This window comes from Mercenaria mercenaria, chromosome 6 (genome assembly GCF_021730395.1).
Source record: "Mercenaria mercenaria strain notata chromosome 6, MADL_Memer_1, whole genome shotgun sequence".
Lineage (NCBI taxonomy): Eukaryota > Metazoa > Mollusca > Bivalvia > Venerida > Veneridae > Mercenaria > Mercenaria mercenaria.
The window spans coordinates 57,877,095-57,897,165 of NC_069366.1; the positions used below are offsets into that span (position 1 = coordinate 57,877,095).

A 20,071-nucleotide genomic window follows, 5' to 3' on the forward strand; every position below is an offset into this window, starting at 1 on the left:
CAGGTGCCCACTCATGATGAAATAATGCACGGAGGGGCACTTGGGGTCTTCCTCCACCATCAAAGCTTGAAAGTCGCCATATGACCTAAAATTTTGTCAGTGCACCGTTAAACCCAACAAAATAAATTTTATTATTTCCATTCTTATACAATATCTACATCCTCTACAACATCCACCAATATTTGCCTCTTTTGTGTCATATTCATTATTGACATTTGACACATTGTGACAAATCAACAGTAATTTTCTTGCATAATAACATCACTGTTTCAGCCTTCTTCATTTATTGGCAACAAAATGGGGTCATGTTAGAAATATAAATAGAAAGAAATCAAAAACTATGTATGTATGACTGTCAGATATATAGAGCGACTTACTTCTATGAAAGAAAACGGTAAATTCTAGTTTTTTTTGTCTGTGTTCCCGACCCCTTAGCATAAAATACAACATAAAGCAGGAGATAATCATTTTTTGTTTGTTTGTTGTTGTTATTGTTTTGTTTAACGCCGTACCAACACAATTTAGGTCATATGGCGACTTTCTAGCTTTCATGGTGGAGGAAGAACACAGGTGCCCCTCTATGCATTATTATATCACAGGTGGGCGCCTGGGTAGAACCACCGACCTTTCGTAAGTCAACTGGATGGCTTCCTCACATGAAGAATTCAACGCCTCTAGTGAGGCTCAAACCCACAGTGGTGCATGGCAGGTGATTCAAAGTCAGCGAGCTTAACCACTCAGCCACAGAGGCCCCAATCACTGTTTGTATAGAGGTGAGGAATTATTCTTTCAAACTAGCTTTATTTAAGACCACCTGTGCACAGAGACCTCCTGACTTCAAAGACCACTTCAAATATTTACTGTTAGTTCAGTGCTGTGTATAAAGACTACCTACAAATAAGTTTTTTCAGTGTCTGACACAGAAAAAAAACCTACAAAAAACAACAACAACTGCAAAAAACACAAAACAACAGTCACAGCTGCAAAATAAAAAAAAACACACACAAAAAAAACAGCAGCAGTATATATAAACAAAAATGAAAATGTTTATTTCTGTTGAAATAATGTTTTTTTTTATTTTTCTTTAAAAAGAGAAATTAGTTTTAAGGTGATTGATTTTGTACACAGGAAGATGGATGTAATTGTACTGTGTCAGTTCATGGAATGTCAAGTTGCAGCCAGTGTTTGTAAAGTTAACTATAAGACAGAGTGTTGTTTGAGAGGGCTGTGCGCAAAACTATTTAAACTGTATATAAATAAAGGGCAAGATACAATAGTTTCATGCTCAGACCCCGGATCATTAGGTCATATATTTGGCAGAAGCTTGACAGTAAATGTGTGAATGTTTTAAAGAGGCAGGCTTCCAGATTTATGTCAAATTGTTCAAAGTTAGAAAATGTCATTTTGTACTGTAAATTTGCTGATAAACAGATTCCGGATTCCGTGCATACTTACGCTTGTTTTGGGTTATCGCCAGTTTTCAGTATTTTTTTCAGTTATGTAACTGATGGCAGTTAAACTCAAACTGGTGTTGAACATGACCTTGATTCTGTACCAGTTCTTTTTCAGTTATGTAACTGAGGGCAGTTAAACTCAAACTGGTGTTGAACAGGACCTTGATTCTGTACCAGTTCTTTTTCAGTTATGTAACTGAGGGCAGTTAAACTCAAACTGGTGTTGAACAGGACCTTGATTCTGTACCAGTTCTAAGTGGGAACTGCCAATTTCTGCAAGCAGAAGACACAATTTCTTCTATCAAAACAGCAAAGATAATATTATGACACTTCACTCGAGAATCGAACTCCTAGCCGGATGATCCATTCGATCAGCGCTCTTCCTTTAGAGCTTAGAAGTTGGCAGCCTTAACCAATTCAGTGAGTTTTAGGCAACACTTATGTTAACCTTTATCTAGCTGACGGCAAGTGATTTTGCCTTTGCGAAAAGTGTAGACCAAGATCAGCCTGCACATCCGTGCAGGTTGATGATAGTCTGCACTATTTGCTAATCTGTCAGTAAATTTTCAGTGAACACCCCTACGAACAATAAATGGTACTGCCTAAATTGAATGATGGACTAATCCATTTTAGAAATTTAGCAAGGTAAAGATTAATGGTAAAGTGTGTTTAATCGCTATCTGTAGCAGTAGTCAAACTGATATTCTGGAAAACAAATGTATAGTTTTGTTAAAAGCCGGGGCCGTCTTTCGGAAACACCTTCAGAAACGGCAGAAACTGTTCCATTTTCAGAAGATTAATCATAATTATGTTCATTTATTTATGCCTGGGGTCGCAAATATGAATCACATATTTATATATAAGTTGTAAGCATACTTTATTAGTTTATAACGCTAATTGTATGGAACAAAATCAAAAGAAAGTTGATGTTTAAGGAAATGCTGAACACGAAAGCAGAGTAAAAAGTGATGATGAATTTGCTCATGCGCAAAAAAAGTTAGGTCTCATTTTACGCAACTTTGACACACACATCACACTCTTATTTTTATTGCCTTCAAGTGCCAATATTTATACTGGGTTGCTCTAAGACATTTGTTTAATTTCCTCATTGTCAAAATCATATGATAGATTATAGCAGGAAGGGAAATCTATAGATGGCACTCCGATTGACATATTCCGATTGACATATTCTGATTGACATACGGTTTTGTCAACTAAGTGATTGACTATCTCTGGATCACTTACTGACTGGCATAATAGCATTTAAAGTCAGCCCACCTGCGTATTTATTTCAATCTATGTTTTGAAATTGGGAATATGTTGGTAATTTTGGTATCATTCTTTAGAAAAAAAATTTTATCTTTATTTTTATTTTTTACTTTTGATAGCAATGAATTTCGAGTGCTAACTCGTATGAATTTTTTAAGAAGATGCAAACAATGTATGCACTGCACCCTCAAACTGTGAATTTAATGCACTGTACCCTCAAACCGAATTAGAAAGAGAGCAGTGTGGTTTAGTGAATTATATAATTAACTATGAAATGAATATATATCAAATAAAATAAAAAAAAAAAATGCAGTTGCATAAAATCTATCAAATGTATGACATTTATGGTGTTGGGTTTATAATAATGGGATAGAAATGTTGCAACAAAATGTTGGTACTTAATTCTATTAGACGAAATGTAAAGTGTTAAGATATTAAGAGATTTAGTTCCGCTTTGTAACTTTTATATCTCTAAACAGCAAAAATATAAACTAGTCTACAAATTTCAATCTCTTTTAAACAATAGATATTTTAATGTTTTTCTCACAATTGGTGTTTTAAATAGCTTTTTATGTTGTTGTATTCTGAACCGATTTATGTTATACCTGTATTGTATATGGATTCATTAAACTAATTCTCTCATTGAATTAAATGAATAATTGCAAAATTATCGATTTTTATGCATGTTAAGTATTACTACAATAGAAAAAATGAAATTATTGAATTAAATAAAGCTATTTTATTCTTAAGTCCATTTCTTTTTTTATTAAACACTAGAAGAACTCAAAATGGAAAGTATATTGAATTAAAAGAAATGTCTTTTTTTCCCTGTTATTCTCCTTTATTCCTCTTTTAATACTTTATATTTCATAAACAATGCATTTCAGACAGGTGCTGAATTTTATTCAGTTGAAGCTAAAAATATTATTTTAATAAATTTTACCTGCTGTGTAGAATATACAATAAAATCCAAACTGCAATTTTTTAATGGTCTCCACGTTCTTTTTTTGTAGCTGTTTAATTTTGTCTTTGATTCACTTATTTTTGTTTTATTACACACAATAAAAACTTTATTTTTATGTATGTCCAGGTTGTGATCTGTGTTGCACAAGGTGTCTGTGATCAGATTGTGATCAGTAATGTATTTGAGAGGCACACTCTTAGCACACGTAACTAGTTTCTGAGGCCTTTATTGGATAATGCACAGGCTTAAATACTACAACATGCCCACCATACGTAATTACTGTGCCAGGTATTGTAGTACTACGATATAGACCATATAGACCAGTAAGTTCAGTATTGGTTGTCTCTCATAACAGGTTTATAAACACAGTAATACGAGGGTGATGTTTTTTAAAACTTTATTCTATACCAAAGCGTTTGACCATTGGCATTGGTGTTTATCTATGGTAAAGCATATGAAATACAGATACCCTACGGATTGTAGAGTTTTTGGTACATTATCTTTTTATAACAATAACGTCAAGGTATTTTTTTGTCATTAGGCCTTGTTGTTCAGGGTTTTTAAGTCACACGAAGTGTAAATCAGAGTCTAATTAAAAGGGGTAGCCCCAGAATATAGTGGTAAATTACTTTAATTTATATTTTATTTTTACTGTGTTTTATCTGTAATTGTTGATTAAAATAATAATAATAAAATCTTTATTCACTGAAGGTTTCCATCATAGTGTATAGATATGTATTATAAAAATGACATGCCTACTTATTTCCAGAATAGCCTTCAATTAAAACAACAACAATACATATATACAAACATTTACAATTTCACAAGCATTAAAAACATTACAAAAAGCAAAGAAATATAATATAAATATATTAAAGTACTTCACATTTAATCATCTGATGGAGATTTGCATTTATTGAAAAGAAAAAAACAATTGATGATAAGGATTTGTCATATATTTTCTAGACTTTAATCGTACATTGTAAGATCACAGTTTTAGTGGAACACTAATAAATTCGATAAAAAATGGTTTCTTTTTGTCTTTTTAACTCACCTGAGCACAAAGTGCTCATGGTGAGCTATTGTGATCACGCTGTGTCCGGCGTCCGTCGTGCATGCGTCCATCCGTTGTCAACAATTGTGTTTAAACAACATCTCCTCCAAAACCACTGAATGGATTTTGATGAAACTTGGCCTGGATGTTCCTTGGGTGGTTCTCTACCAAAGTTATTCAGATATTTCCGCTTGGTTGCACATAGGGGCCACCAGAGCTAAAAGTAGAAAAATCTTCCAACAACATCTTCTCCTAAACCACTCGTCTGATTTTGACATAATTTCACACAAATGGTCCTTATGTCACCCTCTACCAAGATTATTCAAATTTTACAGATTCATCAAAAAACATGGCCGCCAGATGGCGTGGTCACTTTTCCCTATATGTATATATTGGAAACTTTAAAAATCTTCTTGTGTGAAACTACTGGCCCGATTTTAAAATAATTTAACAGAAATGATCCTTGTATGACCCTCTACCAAGATTGTTCAAATTATTTTGATTCGTCAGAAAACATTGTTCAAATTATTTTGATTCGTCAGAAAACATGGCCGCCAGGGGACATGTCACTTTTCCCTATATGTATATGATGGAAATTTAAAAAATATTCTCGTGTGAAACTGCTGCCCTGATTTTTAAATAATTTTACACAATTGGTCCTTCTGTGACCCTCTGATTATTTTGATTTGTCAAATAACATGGCCGCCAGAGGGCATGGTTATTTTTCCCTATATGTATATAGTGGAAACTTAAAAAATCGTGTGAAATTGTGTGTATAAGCTAACATAGAAGAAACCTTACTCTGTACTTGTACCATTACGTTATACAAATGTACTTGAAGCCTTGTACAGTGAGCGCTTTAAGGTCAATGACGGTTGGTGCAAATACTTTATTCCTTTTCAGTGGTAGTTCTAACTACCCATCAAGGATCTACTGTAACAGTTGTTGCCCTTTAATTAGCTCTATATAACATTATATATATATATGTTTAAAAGAATGGATGGTTTCATGTTAAAGGCATCAACCTTCTCAAGAATAATCGGTTCAAGATATTAATTATTCTCATTAAACACCAGTGTTCAGCAGGTAAATAGGCTAGGTTGGATGTCAGTCTCAAAACTCCTGCTTCAAATGGCTGTTCGGTGTATGTGCGTCCGTGCTTGCATCCGTGCGTCCATCCAGATTTGTTTGTCAGGACCGTAACTTTGACATGTATATAGCAATCTTGATTATATTTGGCCTGAATGTTAACCTCAGTGAGTCGGAGTGTCTTGCGCAAACCGCATGTTCCTATCTCAAAGGTCAAGTCACACTTGGAGGTCAAAGGTTAAATTCAATAATGACTTTGTCCGGAGCATTTCTTTTTCATGCATGGAGAGATTTTGATGTAACTTGTTCACAACCATGTGACAGAGTGTCATGCCCAAGAACCAGGACCCTAGGTCTAAGGTCAAGGTCACACTTTGAGGTCAAAGGTCAGATACAAGAATGACTTTGTCCGGAGCATTTCTTTTTCATGCATGGAGGGATTTTGATGTAACTTTGCACAATTGCTCACCATCATGAGACGGAGTGTCGTGTGCAAGAATCTAGAATTACTTACTTCCCTTTGTTATTACTATAAATAGCTTATATTGTAACTTTTTTATTACTTGTCGTAGGGAAAAATCAAGACCACTTTTCTGTAGTACAGTATGCATGTTACATCCATTTTGAGGTGTATTTTGACCTTTCTCTTCTGGTAAGAATTTTTGTGTGGACTTAGATTTTTTAAAAGATTTACTTCCCTTTGTTGTTACTTTAAATAACTTATATTGTAACTTTTTGCAATCATTTTTTATTTGGCATAAAATTTATGTTTGCCTCAATGAGACAGGGTGTCATGTGCAACTCCTAGTCCTTTTGACAGCAGGCGGGCTCGACATGTTGCCCGTGGGCATCTAGTTGAGTTTTTCATTGAAATTGACCAATTGCTAGGCTAAATTTTGTGTTCAGTCATCAAAACATGCTTTTTAGCTCACCTCTCACAAAGTGACAAGGTGAGCTTTTGTGATCACGCAGCGTCCGTCGTCCGTCGTCCGTCCGTCCGTCCGTCCGTGCGTGCGTAAACTTTTGCTTGTGACCACTCTAGAGGTCACATTTTTCATGGGATCTTTATGAAAGTTGGTCAGAATGTTCACCTTGATGATATCTAGGTCAAGTTCGAAACTGGGTCACGTGCGGTCAAAAACTAGGTCAGTAGGTCTAAAAATAGAAAAACCTTGTGACCTCTCTAGAGGCCATATGTTTCACAAGATCTTCATGAACATTGGTCAGAATGTTCACCTTGATGATATCTAGGTCAAGTTCGAAACTGGGTCACGCGCGGTCAAAAACTAGGTCAGTAGGTCTAAAAATAGAAAAACCTTGTGACCTCTCTAGAGGCCATATATTTCACAAGATCTTCATGAAAATTGGTCAGAATGTTCACCTTGATGATATCTAGGTCAAGTTCGACACTGGGTCAAGTGGGGTCAAAATCTAGGTCAGTAGGTCTAAAAATAGAAAAACCTTGTGACCTCTCTAGAGGCTATATCACAGACTTCATGAAATTGGTCAGAATGTTCATCTGTGATATCGTCAACTTGAAACTAGTCAGGTCAAATAGGTCGTATGTCAAAAGAACTTGTCACCCTTAGCCATACTGTGAAAGATTCATAAAATGGTCGAATGTTCACTTGATGAATCTAGGTCAAGTTTGATGGTCACGTACCTTACAAAACTAGGTCAGTAGGTCAAATAATAAAAAAAACCTTGTGACCTCTCTAGAGGCCATACTTTTCATGGGATCTTCATGAAAATTGGTCAGAATGTTCACCTTGATGATATCTAGGTCAAGTTCGAAACTGGGTCACGTAGGGTCAAAAACTAGGTCAGTAGGTCTAAAAATAGAAAAACCTTGTGACCTCTCTAGAGGCCATATTTCTCAATGGATCTTCATGAAAATTGGTCAGAATGTTCAGCTTGATGATATCTAGGTCAGTTTGAAACTGGGTCACGTGCGGTCAAAAACTAGGTCAGTAGGTCTGAAAATAGAAAAACTTTGTGACCTCTCTAGAGGCCATATTTTTCATGGGATCTTTATGAAATTTGGTCAGAATGTTCACCTTGATGATATCTAGGTCAAGTTTGAAACTGGGTCACGTGCGGTCAATAACTAGGTCAGTAGGTCTAAAAATAGAAAAACCTTGTGACCTCTCTAGAGGTCATATTTTTCAATGGATCTTCATGAAAATTGGTCAGAATTTTTTATCTTGATGATATCTAGGTCACATGTGCTCAAAAACTAGGTCACTTTGTCAAATAATAGAAATAACGACTTCATACTCAGTTCAACACTGGGTCATGTGGGGATAGGTGAGCGATTCAGGACCATCATGGTCCTCTTGTATAATGTATAATGTTAGAATGGTACCAGGGTTATGAAATTGAATCTGAAGGCTGGTCAGAAAACTCGAGCATCTGGTTGGCTTGCACAATTTTCAAATGGGCCAATGACAGAATTGCATTCAGAGACTGGTTTTAATATAACCTTTGAGATAGGAGCAAGCCAATTAAAGAATGGTTCAAGTAAGATTTCCAGTCTTCTCTACAATCAGTGTTCAAAAATAAATGCGTAGAAATTGAAATAGGGGATGAAAAATAGTTTTTCGTAATACGCCTTTCAAAAATGTTATTTCAGGTGCGCAGTAAGGAGTATAATTTAAAAGTACTTGTTGTATATATCATCTAGGTAGGTAGGCCTCCTACTTTGTCAACAAAAGCAAGAATTTGAAGATACGTAACTGATTAATGATACAGATAATTTTTTTGTTTAGTCGGAAGGTGCAGAAAACATGGAACTGTCAGTCAGAATGTAGGAAATATGTAGAATTCTGATGATTGTTTACCATAATGTTTCTTAGTGCATTTTGACAGATATAGTCAAGGTTTAGTTAGTTTTCACATTGAAGCAGGCAGTTTGATTAAGAAAAGGTGTTATTAAATAAAATCTATAAGAACATCTCTTGGAGGCACAGAACAAAACCATTCAAGATAATGGCAGATTTAGTTTGAGTCTGTTCATGAGGTGTAATTAAACATGCAAAAGCCCAGCACACCTTTAGGCCTAATTTTATGACATTGAACAGTATTGACCATGATTCCGCAGGGCCAGAAAATGTTGAGTCTTTACAGTCACCACTTGGCAAAGAAAATTTAAGTAGAAAGGAAAATATTAAAATTGTTCCTGTCTTATAATTCTTTGTTCTATTTTCACCAAACTTGGTAAGAGTTCATTTCAAGTTTTATTTTTTATGGAGTAATGTTTATTTTTTTATTGACTTCATTTATTACACTGGCATGTGTAATAGTATTGACTGTTGATATCATTCTTTTTCATGTATTTACCAACCCTGATTTCTTGACAATATCATTGGACAGAACTGGAAACAAACACAATTGATTGTTTTGCACATTTCTTCTCTACTTTTGCAGTATCTTTTTATTTTTCAGTGGTTCAGAAATAATTATGGTATAGCTTCACAATGACGGCAATATAATAGTCAGACATCCAGCTGGCTAATGGAAGGTCGGTGGTTCTACCCAGGTGCCCACCCGTGACAAAACAATGCCTGGAAGGGCACCTCCACCATGAAAAGTTGGAAAGTCACTATAATATGACCTATAGTTGTGTCAGCCTGATGATAAAAACAAAATAGTAGTCAGAATACAAAGATGTGGTCAGGCTCTGTTAACACAATGATGGCAAGGATATAGTCAGTTTGTTTGTTTTGTTTTTAGCTCACCTGAGCACAAATTGCTCAAGGTGTGCTATTTCGATCACTCTGTCGTGCGTCGTCAACAGTTTGACTGTTAACACACTACAGGTCACAATTTTGGCAAAATCTTAATGAAACTTGGTCAGAATGTTATCCTCAATGAAATCTTGGAAGAGTTCGTTACTGTTTTATCTGGGATAAAAAAAACTAGGTCACTAGTTCAGTTAGTAGGAAAACCTTGTTAGCACTCTAGAGGCCACATTTTCTACCTTATCTTCATGAAACTTTGTGAGAATGTTTGTCTTTATAAAGTTTAGGTAAATTTTGAAACTTGGTTACCTAAGGTCTCAACTTAGGTCACCAGGTCAGATCATAGAAAAACCATGTTAACACTCTAGAGGCCATGTTTGCTACTAGCTTGTCATAAATCTTGGTCAGATTTGTTTGTCTCTATAAATTGGAAACTGGTTTACCTGAGATCAAAAAATAGGTCACTAGATCAAATCATAGAAAAATTTGTTAACACTGTAGAGGCCACATTTTCCATTTGTGCTGTATACAAAAATGTCAGAATGCTTGTTTCCATGAAAGAAAGTTCAAATTCGAAATTGAGTTACCTGAGATCTTTAATTAGGTCATTAGGTTAGATCATAGAAAAAAAACCTTGTTAACACTCTAGAGGCCACATTTTGATCATCAAATTTTGTGAGAATGTTTATAATTTTGAAATAAAGCTTAAATTTTAATCTGGGTGATACTAGCTTTTTTTTACAAAGCTAAGCTTGTGGACTACTATGAAGACAGTGATAAAGTATAAAGACTCAGTCAGGCCAAGTTCACATGATGATCATGCAAATGTTGACTGGGTAATATTTCAATAGAAGCATGAATGTGCTAAAATCTTAACCATACTTAAATAATCTCTGGCAGTTGAAGGCATAAATAGAATGTTTGTCTACTTACTTATTATTAGATATTTTAGACTCCGGCATCAAACTGCTAGTTACCCACTGGTACCTGGCATGAAAGTGCAAGTGATTTCTCATTGCCTTCAAAACAATCTAAGCTGTTCCAGAAATGGCAGACAAAGTTAGTATTTCATAGAAACGCAGAATTATTTTCTCCAAAAAGTAAAGAAAACAACTGTCAAATTGGACCTGACTCATGGTTACCCAGCCCTTCTTATCTCATGGCATTTTGTTTTAAGGCCACCTTAACCAGAGGTTCAGTATAAGCAATTGGTGTAGCTGGTCCTGTGTCTGTTGATCGTCTTGCACAATGCACATAAACCTCCTCTGAAACTGTTGGTTGGAATTACACCAAATTTGGTTTGTAGCAAGGTCCTTTCTCAACCATATTCAAATGGTTCCACTTGATCACATTTGGTCTGTAGCATCATTGTAAGGTTCTCTTCCAAAATTTTTCAAATGAGGACACTCTGCCCCTTTTAAGGGCCGCTGTAGCTAAAGAAAGACACACCTTTAAATGACTTCTTCTCATGCACCACTTGAAGATCTTCATGAAACTTGGTCTGCAGGATCTGCCACATTTGTCACTTGGCCCTTTTAGGGACCATTAGTTTATACTAAACACAGTTGTTACAGTTCTTGATTCTGTTTTTGATACATATATTCAAAGTCAAACAATCAAAGTTAGGTGAGCAACTCAGGGCCACTATGGCCCTCTTGTCTCATTTTTCAGACATTGATTCAAAACCTTATTTATAATTTTTGTTTCTTTTCAGAAAAACTAGCCAGATTATTAGAATAATTTTGTTAGGAAAGTTAGTGATATTTTAAACATGGACTTATTAAAGGGCAGTTTTTGTGTTGATTAGTTTCATTATTTGTAGCCAGTAATTCTGTTGTGAAGACCTTAATTTACATGTTGCAATTTGATAACTTTATTGAATGCTTAATTAACTTAATGTTCGTAATTAATGTTATTAAGATTGGTGTTGTAGTGAAAGGAACAGAGATAACCAGAGGGTTATCATATTATATATAGCCTTAATTGGAGGGATGACTGCCCTGATTGTACTTTGTGTTGATTTTACATTAAGACCGATTTTTAGGTCCACTATTCGGAGAATAGGGGGGCTATACTACTCGCCCCGGCGTCGGCGTGGGCGTGACCCTTCTTGGTTAAAGTTTTTTGGCAACCTTTGTTTTTCTGTCATATCTTTGTTACTATTGCTTATGTCTTACTGTAACTTCACATAAACATTGTCCAGTATACAAACAATGTATGTATAGGGGCTGAGCCCATTATACCCAAGGTCAAGGTCACCAAGGTCTTACACTTAGGTTATTTTTAAGGTTAAAGTTTTTCGGCAACCTTTGTTTTTCTGTCATATCTTTGTTACTTTTGCTTATATCTTACTGTAAGTTCTCATAAACATTGTCCAGCATACAAACATAATATATGCAGGGGCTAGGCCCATTATACCCAAGGTCAAGGTCACAAAGGAGTTAACTTGGAATTATTTTCATGTTAAATTTTTTCGAAAGCTTTATTTTTAGATATATCTTTGGTACTTTAAAAGATAATGACTTGAAATTAAACACATTTGTTTATAATCATCATCTGCATGTGTGGTTACATAACCCATAACTCTTGTATTTTTGACAGAATTATGCCCCTTTTGTACTTAAACTTTTTTTGCAATCTTCGCTTTCTGGATATTACTTTAATGCAATAAAAGATAAAGACTTGAAACTTAAAATATATCTTTATCACCATCATCTGCATGTGTGGTAACAATCCCCGTAACTCTGATTTGTATTTTTGACCAAATTATGCCCCTTTTATACTTAATTTTTTTTAACAAACTTCGTTTTCTGGACATAACTTTGGTACTATATAAGGTAATGACTTGAAAATCAAAATATATCTTTACCATCATCATCTGCATATGTTGTAACAATCCTAATAACTCTAATTTGTGTATTTGATGGAATTATGCCCCTTGGTGTATCTTCCTTTTATAGTAGAGATCTCTTATTCAGACATATATTCATTTTACTGTCAAATCCTGAATAGTGGAGCGTGCTGTCTTACGGACAGCTCTTGTTACCTTTCTCAAGATTACTTGAGTTTTTTTGGTTAATCATGAAGTGCCTAACTGCAGGCAGGAAGTCAGTAGCATGGTGGTTAGTGGGTCAAATTATAATATTAGCACTCTGCATGGTTTCAGTTCCTGATTGCGACTAAAATGTGGACTAGTGTTGAGTGCTTGGTGGTGCTGTTTTCAGCAATATCAGCCTAGAGTGACTGTCTGAATGCTGGGGAGGTAAATATGATGCCTTCTATGTGGTCGACTGGAAAAAAGTTGTTCCGTTTATTTCATGTGGGGACTTTTGTCTACTGCCCATGCTAAACAAAAAACCCTTACCTTAGCTGTACAGTATAATTTAGAGATCATAGTGCAATTGGAACACATGCTAAATTTTTTGACAAAAAATGTTGCAGTCAGGATATCTCTATATAAGATAGAATAGAGTCCATATTGTAATTTGGAACAAGTGTCAAACCAATATTGTACAGGATAGTATAGAGTCCTATTTCAGTTTGGAACAAGTGTCAATTAAATCTGTTAGAATGCAACCAAGCAGAATAATAACAGACTCCCCCCCCCCCACCCCACACACACACCCACACACCCAGCACTGGCTTAAGCAGAACTATATTACACATGTATTGAATGGACTCCATGATCCCAAAGGACCAGAACATATAACAACACTGAATCCATCAAGCCATTACTGTAGTCCTATTTCAGTTTGGAACAAGTGTCAAGCCATTACTGTATAAGGAAGTATAGAGTCCATATTGCAGTTGGGAACAAGTCTTGAGAAAACACTGTACCTTAAAATGATATTTTACCAAATATTTTTAGATATTGGCACAAAAGAGCCAAGGTCTTGCAGACTGCCTTAGACAATAGAGACAACTTTTGTGCCACAAAAGAGCCAAGGTCTTGCTGACTGCCTTATATAACAGAGATGACTATTGTGCTACAAAAGAGCCAAGATGTTGCTGACTGCCTTAGATAACAGAGATGACTATTGTGCCACAAAAGGGCCAAGGTCTTGCAAATTGCCTTAGATAATAGAGATAACTTTTGTGCCACAAAAGAGCTAAGGTCTTGCAAACTGCCTTAGATAATAGAGACAACGTTTGTGCCAAGAAAGAGCCGAGGTCTTACAGACTGCCTTAGATAACAGAGATGACTATTGTACCACTGCCTTAGATAACAGAGATGACTATTGTGCAACAAAATAACCAAGGTATTGCTGACTGCCTTATATAACAGAGATGACTATTGTGCAACAAAATAACCAAGGTATTGCTGACTGCCTTAGATAACAGAGATGACTATTTTGCTACAAAAGAGCCAAGGTCTTACAGACTGCCTTAGATAACAGAGATGACTATTGTGCAACAAAAGAGCCAAGGTCTTACAGACTGCCTTAGATAACAGAGATGACTATTGTGCAACAAAAGAGTCAAGGTATTGCTGACTGCCTTAGATAACAGAGATGACAATTGTGCAACAAAATAACCAAGGTCTTACAGACTGCCTTAGATAACAGAGATGACTATTGTGCCACAAAAGAGTCAAGGTCTTACAGACTGCCTTAGATAAAGGAGATGACTATTGTGCCACAAAAGAGTCAAGGTATTGCTGACTGCCTTAGATAACAGAGATGACTATTGTGCAACAAAAGAGTCGAGGTATTGCTGACTGCCTTAGATAACAGAGATGACTTTTGTGCCACAAAATAACCAAGGTCTTACAGACTGCCTTAGATAACAGAGATGACTATTGTGCCACAAAAGAGTCAAGGTATTGCTGACTGCCTTAGATAACAGAGATGACTATTGTGCAACAAAAGAGTCAAGGTATTGCTGACTATCTAGACTGCTTTAGATAACAGAGGTGACTATTGTGCAACAAAAGAGTCAAGGTATTGCTGACTGCCTTAGATAACAGAGATGACTATTGTGCAACAGAATAACCCAGGTCTTACAGACTGCCTTAGATAACAGAGATGACTATTGTGCCACAAAAGAGTCGAGGTATTGCTGACTGCCTTAGATAACAGAGATGACTATTGTGCCATAAAAGAGTCAAGATATTGCTGACTGCCTTAGATAGCAGAGATGACTATTATGCAAGAAAAGAGTCAAGGTATTGCTGACTGCCTTAGATAACAGAGATGACTATTGTGCAACAAAAGTGCCAAGGTCTTACAGACTGCCTTAGATAACAGAGATGACTATTGTGCAACAAAAGAGTCAAGGTATTGCTGACTGCCTTAGATAACAGAGATGACTATTGTGCAACAAAATAACCAAGGTCTTACAGACTGCCTTAGATAACAGAGATGACTATTGTGCCACAAAAGAGTCAAGGTATTGCTGACTGCCTTAGATAACAGAGATGACTATTGTGCAACAAAAGAGTCAAGGTATTGCTGACTGCCTTAGATAACAGAGATGACTATTGTGCAACAAAAGAGTCAAGGTATTGCTGACTGCCTTAGATAACAGAGGTGACTATTGTGCAACAAAAGAGTCAAGGTATTGCTGACTGCCTTAGATAACAGAGATGACTATTGTGCAACAAAAGAGCCAAGGTCTTACAGACTGCCTTAGATTACAGAAATGACTATTGTGCCACAAAAGAATCAAGGTATTGCTGACTGCCTTAGATAACAGAGATGACTATTGTGCAACAAAATAACCAAGGTCTTACAGACTGCCTTAGATAACAGGGATGACTATTGTGCAACAAAAGAGCCAAGGTCTTACAGACTGCTTTAGATAACAGAGATGACTATTGTGCAACAAAAGAGTCAAGGTATTGCTGACTGCCTTAGATAACAGAGATGGCTATTGTGCAACAGAATAACCAAGGTCTTACAGACTGCCTTAGATAACAGAGATGACTATTGTGCCAAAAAAGAGTCAAGGTATTGCTGACTGCCTTAGATAACAGAGATGGTTATTGTGCAACAAAAGAGTCAAGGTCTTACAGACTGCCTTAGATAACAGAGATGACTATTGTGCAACAAAAGAGTCAAGGTCTTACAGACTGCCTTAGATAACAGAGATGACTATTGTGCTACAAAAGAGTCAAGGTATTGCTGACTGCCTTAGATAACAGAGATGACTATTGTGCAACAAAAGAGCCAAGGTCTTACAGACTGCCTTAGATAACAGAGATGACTTTTGTGCAACAAAAGAGTCAAGGTCTTACAGACTGCCTTAGATAACAGAGATGTCTATTGTGCAACAAAATAACCAAGGTATTGCTGACTGCCTTAGATAACAGAGATGACTATTGTGCAACAAAATACTCAAGGTATTGCTGACTGCCTTAGATAACAGAGATGACTATTGTGCAACAAAATAATCAAGGTATTACAGACTGCCTTAGATAACAGAGATGACTATTGTGCCACTGCCTTAGATAACAGAGATGACTATTGTGCAACATAATAACCAAGGTATTGCTGACTGCCTTAGATAACAGAGATGACTATTGTGCAACAAAAGAGTCAAGGTATTGCTGACTGCCTTAGATAACAGAGATGACTATAATGCAACAAAAGAGTCAAGGTATTGCTGACTGCCTTAGATAACAGAGATGACTATTGTGCAACAAAATAACCAAGGTATTGCTGACTGCCTTAGATAACAGAGATGACTATTGTGCAACAAGAGTCAAGGTATTGCTGTCTGCCTTAGATAACAGAGGTGACTATTGTGCAACAAAAGAGTCAAGGTATTGCTGACTGCCTTAGATAACAGGGATGACTATTGTGCCACAAAAGAGTCAAAGTATTGCTGACTGCCTTAGATAACAGAGATGACTATTGTGCAACAAAAGAGTCAAGGTCTTACAGACTGCCTTAGATAACAGAGATGACTTTTGTGCAACAAAATAACCAAGGTATTGCTGACTGCCTTAGATAACAGAGATGACTATTGTGCAACAAAAGAGTCAAGGTCTTACAGACTGCCTTAGATAACAGAGATGACTATTGTGCAACAAAAGAGCCAAGGTCTTACAGACTGCCTTAAATAACAGAGATGACTATTGTGCAACAAAGAGTCAAGGTCTTACAGACTGCCTTAGATAGCAGAGATGACTGTTTGCCACAAAAGAGTCAAGGTCTTACAGACTGCCTTAGATAACAGAGATGACTATTTTGCAACAAAAGAGCCAAGGTCTTACAGACTGCCTTAGATAACAGAGATCACTATTGTGCCACAAAAGAGGAAAGGTCTTACAGACTGCCTTAGATAACAGAGATGACTATTGTGCCACAAAAGATCCAAGGTCTTACAGACTGCCTTAGATAACAGAGATGACTGTTGTGCCACAAAAGAGCCAAGGTCTTGCTGACTGCCATAGATAACAGAGATGACTGTTGTGCAAGAAAAAAGCCAAGGTCTTACAGACTGCCTTAGATAACAGAGATGACTATTGTGCCAGAAAAGAGCCAAGGTCTTACAGACTGCCTTAGATAATAGAGACAACTTTTGTGCCACAAAAGAGCCAAGGTCTTACAGACTGCCTTAGATAATAGAGACAACGTTTGTGCCAAGAAAGAGCCAAGGTCTTACAGACTGCCTTAGATAACAGAGATGACTATTGTGCCACAAAAGAGCCAAGGTCTTACAGACTGCCTTAGATAATAGAGACAACTTTTGTGCCACAAAAGAGCCAAGGTCTGACAGACTGCCTTAGATAATAGAGACAACGTTTGTGCCAAGAAAGAGCCAAGGTCTTACAGACTGCCTTAGATAACAGAGATGACTATTGTGCCCAGAAAGAGCCAAGGTCTTGCTGACTGCCTTAGATAACAGAGATGACTATTGTGCTACAAAAGAGTCAAGGTCTTGCAGACTGCCTTAGATAACAGAGATGACTATTGTGCCACAAAAGAGCCAAGGTCTTGCAGACTGCCTTAGATAACAGAGATGACTATTGTGCAACAAAAGAGCCAAGGTCTTGCAGACTGCCTTAGATAACAGAGATGACTATTGTGCCACAAAAGAGCCAAGGTCTTGCAGACTGCCTTAGATAACAGAGATGATTATTGTGCAACAAAAGAGCCAAGGTCTTACAGACTGCCTTAGATAACAGAGATGACTATTGTGCCACAAAAGAGTCAAGGTCATGCAGACTGCCTTAGATAACAGTCGACTTTTGTGCAACAAAAGAGCCAAGGTCTTACAGATTGCCTTAGATAACAGAGTTGACTATTGTGCCAGACAAGAGCCAAGGTCTTGCAGACTGCCTTAGATAACTGTCGACTTTTGTGCAACAAAAGAACCAAGGTCTTACAGACTGCCTTAGATAACAGAGATGACTATTGTGCCAGACAAGAGCCAAGGTCTTGCAGACTGTCTTTGATTATGGACAACTTTTGTGCCAGAAAATAGCCAAGGTCTTACAGACTGCCTTAGATAACAGAGATGACTATTGTGCCACAAAAGAGCCAAGGTCTTGCAGACTGCCGTAGATAACAGAGATGACTATTGTGCCACAAAAGGGCCAAGGTCTTGCAAATTAGCTTGAGTAAATTTTCATCAGCTGCATAGAAACATTAGCAGTAGGGGCCTCCATTGCTGAGTGGTTTAGAATCACTTGCCTGTCAACAATGTGGGTTTGAAACCTCACTTTGGATTAAGAGTTCTTCTTGTGGGGAAGTCTTACATCTTGTCTATGGAAAGTAAATGGTTCTACCAGACGCCTGCCTGCCTCTGCCGAAAACAATGCTCAGAAAGCCGCCTGGGTCCTTCCTCCACCATCAAAAGCTGAAAAAGTTGTTATAGGACCTAAATTTTTTGTGTGTGACTTTAAACTGAATAAAATTCAGCACTTACTGTCGGTGCAGTTTTCTGTTGTATGAGAGGATATTTTTTGCTTATTTGGTGCATGTTAGTCTACATTGAATTAGACAAACACAGATTTAAGCTTTTTTCATTGAATTTAGGGGAACAGTTTGATAGGTTCTCATGACAAATAGCTATTAAAAATGAGAATCATTGCAGCCATGATTTCCTGGTGGAAAACTTCAGTATTTGTGTTTATTATTTGACCTCATAGTGTGAGAAAATAATGAAATATTTGATGTTTTGTAATTCCTGCTTAGGGATGAAGGTCAGACAAGGAAATAGTTTGGAAGAAATTTCTGAGCAAAATGTCGAGGGTTTCAGGAAAATTTCTGTATTATTCAACAGAAGTGTGGCATGTTAATGGATATGTGTGTTCACTATTTATTTTTGATAATGCAGCGTTATTGACTTTCATTTAAACTTTAAAACTATCGCTCTGTAAAACTTATGTAATTTTAGTAAAACTTAATATTTGCTAAAATCTTGAAGGTTTCCTTTTAGTCCACCTGAACCAAAAGTTAAGGATGAGCTGTAAAAGCCCTGGATGGGCTTCCGGATGAGTTCTGGATTGCTCTAGATGTGTAAGGGAAAAAAAGGGTTTTGCGAATTTGCTATATTATAAATCTCTAATGCAATCATAACAGAACCTTAACTAACCTTATTAGAACCGGAATAGAACCATAATAGCTTGTATTTTTTTACCACAGTGATTGTCTTTGTTGCGATCTTTTAACATTTGTTACGATCTTTTCAGAACTGTTACAGATTTATTACAGATTCATTATGAATATTATTATCCGTAGCAAAATTTTGCACCCTTGCCCCCGGATGCTCCCGACTTCTGAACGGATATACCGGACGCATCAACTTACAAATGAGTTAGTTCTACGGATGCATTACGGATGCTATCCGGAACTCATCTGCAAGCCCATCCGGGGCAGTGTGCTTCTAGCTTAATATAGGTGGTAGGTCCATTGTCCAGTGTCTGGCATCAACCATTGGTTAGTTAACACTATTAGAGGTCACTGTTTTGACCCATTCTTAATGAAACTTTGTCTGAATGTCATCAGATTCTAGGGTTTAAAGGTAGGTCACTAAGTTAGATGATGGGAAAACTGTTATAACATATTAAACACAAAACAAGGTCAGCTTATAGGAAACTTTGTTAAATCAAGAGACTGTGTTTTCTGTCTATCTTTATCTACATAAAACATTGTCAAAACATTTTACCCTAAAATCAGTCAAGTGGAAACATTTGAAAAAAAAGTGAGAGGACCTTACAAGGGTGCTACAGACCCAGTTTGTTGCTCATCCATCCAGCTGTTCATGAGAAAAATAGAAAAACCTTTAAATGACTTGTCCTCTTGAACTGCTGGATGGATCATCACCAAACATGGTCTGTAGCCTCTTTGTTAGGTCCTACTGTGTTGGTGCGCCGTAAAACCCAAATAAATAAATAAATCTTTCAGTTATTTTGTGTCAGTGGTTCAGCTTGACTGATTTTAGGGATTGCCAGAGTTTGGAATAAAAAAACACACCTTTAAACGACTTCTTCTCGTGAACTGCTTCATGGATCATCATCACACTTGGCCTGTTACATCCTTAGAAGTAAGGC

At 36.6% G+C, this 20,071-nt stretch overlaps 2 protein-coding genes across 2 annotated transcripts in view; one reads left to right on the forward strand and one right to left on the reverse strand.

Moving 5' to 3' along the window:
- The window catches only part of LOC123548800 (FMRFamide receptor-like), a 30,201-nt gene extending 26,262 nt beyond the window's left edge, over nucleotides 1-3,939 (reverse strand). Inside the window, exon 1 of the mRNA XM_045336344.2 lies at nucleotides 3,667-3,939. The gene's annotated coding sequence lies outside the window, so the exon portion shown is untranslated. The remainder of the gene's footprint in view (nucleotides 1-3,666) is intronic.
- The window catches only part of LOC123548801 (probable ATP-dependent RNA helicase DHX35), a 279,137-nt gene that overhangs the window by 137,060 nt on the left and 122,006 nt on the right, over nucleotides 1-20,071 (forward strand). The window lies entirely within an intron of this gene.